The sequence below is a fragment of the Cynocephalus volans genome, chromosome 7 (genome assembly GCF_027409185.1).
Source record: "Cynocephalus volans isolate mCynVol1 chromosome 7, mCynVol1.pri, whole genome shotgun sequence".
Taxonomy (NCBI): domain Eukaryota; kingdom Metazoa; phylum Chordata; class Mammalia; order Dermoptera; family Cynocephalidae; genus Cynocephalus; species Cynocephalus volans.
In genome coordinates this window covers 69,834,640-69,840,806 of record NC_084466.1, presented here as the reverse complement: position 1 = coordinate 69,840,806, position 6,167 = coordinate 69,834,640, and positions in this window count along the sequence as shown.

Sequence of the window (6,167 nt, the reverse complement as noted above, 5' to 3'; positions counted from 1 at the left end):
GTTCTCGGCGCTGCCGCCTCGGGCTGTTCAGTCGCGGCGCGGCTTGGGCGCTCCCAGGAATCTTCTTTAATGCCGGCCTGAAACCTCGAATCCTGAATAGGGCAGCTGGCCGCCTTCAGTGCGGCCCCAGCCTCCGGGATCCTGGCTGCATCCACAGCAGCCCTGGCGCCGTGTTCCCTGTTTCAAGACTCGCTTTTGCAGCTAAGAATCAGTTCTTTTCCTGCTCCACACTTCAAAGCTGTTGCCTGTAAATGAGGCAGCCTCTCCTGCCGGGGGCAAAGTGGCGTTGAGCCCCCACGACCGGCCAGCAGCTGTAGTCCTCCCTTAAGAGATGGTGAGAGGAAGGTCCACAAGTTTCCCGGCTGCCTGAGGCCCAGTGGCCACCTTTTACACCTCAGCTACTCTGCGCCAGCCGCCGCAGCCGCCGCCATCTTGAAACTCAAGGCCGTGGTTTTGATCTTACATCTAAACAAGAGCATCATCAAAGGATGTAGATGGGGCTCTAAGAGTAGTAACTGAATACTTCCCATGTTAAAGCAAAGTAGCCTTTAGAAAATTTCCAATGCAGATAGACCCAGCTCTGGGGAAAGATACACACATGTACATACTCCTGAGAGAGACAGAGGGAGAGGTCTATGTACACTTACAACTTTCATACAGGTAAATTCTACAACAACGATACACTCACACAGATTTATCGCAATGATTCATTTCAACAGTCAGTAACTAAAACCCACCAGAGGCAGGGCCCTGGGCCAGGCAAGGAGTAAGTCACAGCTCCTGGGCCTCACCAGGGGCCACTGAATGAGACACAAGCAGTACTTGCCATCATTTTTGGAGCCACAGAGGCTGTGAGAGTTCAGCACGTGGCTCCTAACCTCTGCTCCTACCTAATCTCACAGCTCTCCCTGCTTTCTACACCAGCAGAGCCAAACTGCTTACAGTTCCCCAAGTACGTGCTGCTGTTTCATACGTCTGTGCCTCTGCACATTTCCTCTGACTGGGATGCTAAGCCAGTCCAGAGTGGGGATGTGTCAAGTTTTCTAGCTGCATAGCATTGTTTCAAAACCCTGCCTGTGTCCAGGGAATTTCCTAACATGTGAGTGAGCCCTGCCTCTCCAAGACAGAAACCACAAATATCACTCTGCCAGAGCAGGGTCCAGGCATGCGACCCAGGCTTCCTCTATCAGCTGCATCTACATGAGGTATCAACTTGGAAATGAGCAATTCAAGGCAGAGAACATGGTGTGAATGTGATTTATCAGGCAAAACTGGTAAGAAGGTGTCCAGCCTTGGTAGAGCATGTCGACCTGGAAAAAGATCCTGAGGTGATGATAAAATATCAAAGAGTTTATTTGAGCCAATATGTGTAACCGCAGCCTGGGAAAACACCACCAAATGGCCTTGGGAAGTGCTTCTCTGAAGGGCCAGCTGGACTTTAGCATTTTTATAACCTCAGAAAAATGAAGAACTGAGGGGAGAAAAGGGGACAGCCCCTTGATCAGCACAGCAGTTTTTCGATTGGTTACAGAGCATTGCAGGTTAGCTATTGCTTCTTGGTTGCATCCTAGGTACAGATGCATGAGTCAGGGTCACAAGATACATTTCCAGCATTCCTAAGTTAATACAACTTATTTAGGTGCAGGTTAAAAGTCGTCTTGTGGTAACAGTTCCAGAATGTGTGAACATGGTGTTGCTCCATTCCAGATTCCCCAGGGCTATTAGGAATTTAGCTGACCTCGGTCAGAGCACATATCTGGTTTATCAAGCAGCAGCTATGAGGCTGAGGCTCTGGCACAAAAGGAGGCAGCGGCACAAACCATCACATCCGTAGCCCTGGAGGGGCTGCGGTAATGGTTTCCATGCAGCCACTTCTGCAGTGGGCTTAGGGTTTTGTTTCAGGAAGTTGTTCAGGGTGCCCCACCTCCACATCCAGCCATCATAAGAGTCACCCAGGGTCCTTTAAACCAATCACTTTTGTGCTCCATCAGGCAGAGTTAGCTTCTGATTTTTGCAGCTCAGAGCCCTGAGTGATATACCAACCAGTGTTCATCCTGTCAACAAGAGCCACTTGTTTTGCAAAATCCACCCTGGCTAGAGGTCTCCTGTGGGCCTCCCTGGAGACCCTCTTTTCCATCCTTTATTCACACCATTCTCCGATGCCACCCTACCCACATCCCTCTTGCTGCATGCCCCCCTGAATTATAATTACTTGTTTCTTCCTCTTCTACTTAGACTGAGATTTCTTTGAGGCTGGCTGTTGTCTCTTTCACTTTCGTATTTTCCAGCACTTCATTTGGTTTGACACAGTGTCCAGCACATGACTGGTGCTAAAGGAAAGTTTCTCATTGATAGGAAGCCTGCTAGCCAAATCCAGCCCACCGCCTGTTTTTGTGTGGCCTCAAGCCATACAAAATACTTTTCTACAGTTTTAATCACTTGAAAAAATAAAAAAAGAATAGTGTTTTGTGAGAGGTAAAAGGTCTATAAAATTCAAATTTCAGTGTCCATAGGTAGTAATATTGGAACACGGCCACATGAACTTACTCGTTTACAGTGTCTATGGCTGCTTTGGTTCTACAGCAGCAGAGCCACATGGATGCGAGAGAGACCACATACCCTACAAAGCCTAAAATATAAGAGCTGATCCTTTTCAGAAGTTTGCTGACCCTGTTCTAAACCAATCATGCTAACTCCATTCTCCTCCTAATGTTTATTTTGGGGAGGAACATGAGACCCAGTTCTGCACCAAGGGAACACGGGGGCAGCCTGACAGATGGCTTCTGGGAGGGATTTTTCCTCTGATGCACAGGAGACATGTGAGACGCTTCCCTCTTGCCCGTGAGGGTGTGAGAGGCACAGCTGCGGCCGCCTCTTGTGATCGTGAAGCAAAAGCCAAGAGAATCGCAGAGAAGCTGACCCAGATGCTGCTGAGCTGTTACTCACCCGACCCAGGAAACTCCTGCTTCTAAATTTCTTTTTACATGCCAAATAGGTATACTGTTAGTTGGGCATTCTGTTTCTTGCAGCAATTTGTCCTAAAGCATGTGGATGTGAGAAAAATAATTTTTTTAATTATGGCATAGTATTTCCGCTTATTGATGACCCATTACATTTTAACCATTTATGGGCATTTTCCATAATCGTTTGCTATTGTAAATTTTGCCTTTAAAAAAAAATATTTTACAAATTCAAATCTAAGTCTCACGAAATATGCACCTCAGCTGGCTGGCTGGCTTTCTTTCTTTCTTTCTTTGTCTGTTCCATTAAAAAATTGTCAAGGAAAAGACAAAAGAAATTGTCCTCCCTTAAAACACTGCTCTAAACTACTTAGTGGATACAAATCACCTCCCTTATTCCACAGAGATTGACAGAAATACAGAAATCGAAACCTATGTTTATTTATTAAATATAAATTTATTAAATATAAATTGTACCTGATTCCAAAAAAGATTTGAAGGAGGTATTTTTGTGTGTTTGCTTGTTTGGGGTGGCTGGCTGGTACACGGATCTCAACCCCTTACCATGGTGTTATAACACCATGCTCTAACCAACTGAGCAAACCTGCCAGCCCTTGAGGGAGTTTACAATAAAAGTTGCATCAGCAGCCAAGAATATTTCATGGGAGGTGAAACTGTAATCAAAAGCATTTTTTCCTTCTTTCTCATTAATGAAAAGTATATTTGAATCAGAGATGTTTTATGTTCTTGATTTATTTGCAACTCCAATAAATACACTTTGTTAAAACACACGTACATGGTGTCAGAACCAGGGATTTGTTGTGTGAAGTTATTTCTCTTTTTAAAGTTATTAATCAGTGTATTGTGAAATTGTGTTGAATTAGAAAGGCTAACTTTTCCTTGTAGCCAATCTGCCTGTCCTCTCACCTCTGACCTATGTCACACCTACCACCTATCATGAAGCCATTTGCACTAAGTCCCTGGATTGTGCAATCCCAAGAGCAGCAAACAACTACCTGGAGCAAAGAGGTCAGTCCATTGATATGTTTTGAACCCAGGTCTGAAATACTGGCTGGTTGACCTGTCTGTATTGAGATCAGTGACCTATGTCTCTAAAATGCTGTTCTCCAGAGGCCATAAGATTCCTAGGAAATTATCCTTGGAACAAAGTTTGCACGAACACTTTCTTGATTTAGTGCTAGTCAGGTGATTTTTTATTCAGGTCTCTGAGCTCCTGTGAGATGTTATGCATTTTAACATCTATATATTTGATTCTCTATTCCTAAAGTAAAGACAGCAGAATGAGCCACCATTGTGAGGGATTTTAGGCTGCTGAGGGAATTTTTATAAAATATTATGGAAGGGGATCTATTCCAGGAGAGAAAACTTCTAGTGCCTGCAGCCCTCTTGCCTTTGAAAGGAAGCCTTCTGGTAGATGGTACAGTTGACCTTCCATATCTGTGGGCTACACATCCATGGATTCAACCAAGCACAGATAGAAAATATTCAGAAAATGCTTCTATGCTGAACATACACAGGCTTTTTTCTTGTCATCATCCCTACACAATACAGTATAACAACTATTTACATAGCATGTGTATTGTATCAGGTATTATAAGTAATCTAAGATGACTAAAAGTATGCAGGAGGATGTGCATAGGTTATATGCAAATACTGCACCATTTCAAATCAGGGACCTGAGCATCCATGGATTTTGGTATCCAGGTGTGTCCTGGAACCAAGCCCCCATGGATACAGAGGGATGGCTGTACTGCACAGTGTATCGGTTAAGAGCATGGCCTTTAGAGTTGGACAGAACTGTGCTGAATCCCACCCCCTCCCTTAGCATCTGCATAACTTTGGACGAGTGACTTGACCTCTCTAAGTCTCTGTTTCTTCACCAACCTCATTCGTACTGGCCATTGTGCTAGGTGGACACAGCAAGCAAGACAGAAAGAGGACAAATGGATAAGAGTGTGTGCAAAAAAGGTAACTGTGCAGATAAGAGGTTACAAATTTGAGCAAAATCTTGATTGTTTCTTTCTACAGAATACATTCAGGCTGAGGGTCGTCAAGGAGAGGTGAGGGACAGAAGAAATGGCAGAGGCTTGGAGAGAGCGATGAGAGTTTGGAACAACGTTTGAGAAGATAGGAGAGGAAGGGGCTAAAGGAAGACATGACAAGCATTAGGTTGGGGCTGACAGCTCAGAGAGGGTGCCACCCACAGGATGGATCGGTGGATCCTTGAGGCAGGCTCCTGGAGCAAGGGGGTTCAGAGGAGCCATGGTGCAGTCCTGCCATGGACGGGGTTTTTAAATGGTTAAGGAGTCACTAAGGGTCAACAGGGACTTTTACACAAGCATCTTGGCTGCAAGTCCGGTGCTCGTTCTAATCTGTAACAGAGGTCTGGGTCTGTCCTTAATTTGGCTTCCTTCTCGCCTCCTTGTCCTAAGCTTGCAAGCCACTGGGCTGCTGTAACCGTAGGTTCTGCTCCGGGATCTGCTTCCAACCAGTTCACTTCGGACAATTCATCCAAACTCGCTAGCTTATTTCTGTAATTAGACTGTGTTCTAGAAGCTCCAGTTCTAAAGTGCTGATTCTGACGAGAGCCCCATTTACCAGGCACCCGATCCCTCCACAGCACTTACTACGCCAGGAAGGGGTGTTCGCTTGTGCACCCACGTTAAGCGCTAACCAAGTCCCCGGCCCGTGCCCCAAATCTCTTAAGTGACATTGGCAATAATCCAACAGCACATCCAAACAAGGCTGAAAGTTGTAAAAGAAAATGACACCATGTTTATGGAAGAAAACAGTGTAGAAAGTGAAAATACATACTCGAAGGCTGAACCAAAGCACCGGGAACACGGAGGGCGGGTGGTTCCCTGAGACGGACTGAGGCGGCGACAGCTCTCGGTCTCAGGGACTAAGGAAAATCACTTTACTGCCGGGATACAACAGCTTTCTCGGATATTTTCAACCTTTTAATAAAATACAGAGAAACACAGATATAACCTTTAGTTCCCTGAGAACTAAAAGACCAGAGAGGCCGACTGAAGTCACAGGTTTCATCAGTGGACTTCCCGGGATGTCAACGGAGGGGATGGATTTCCCGGGAGGAGGGGAAACGGGAAATGGCGTTTCTCTTAGTTTTCACCGGCAGTGAGGGGATTTATTCTTCACCCCCCGATTCCAGCACTTTCCTACCCA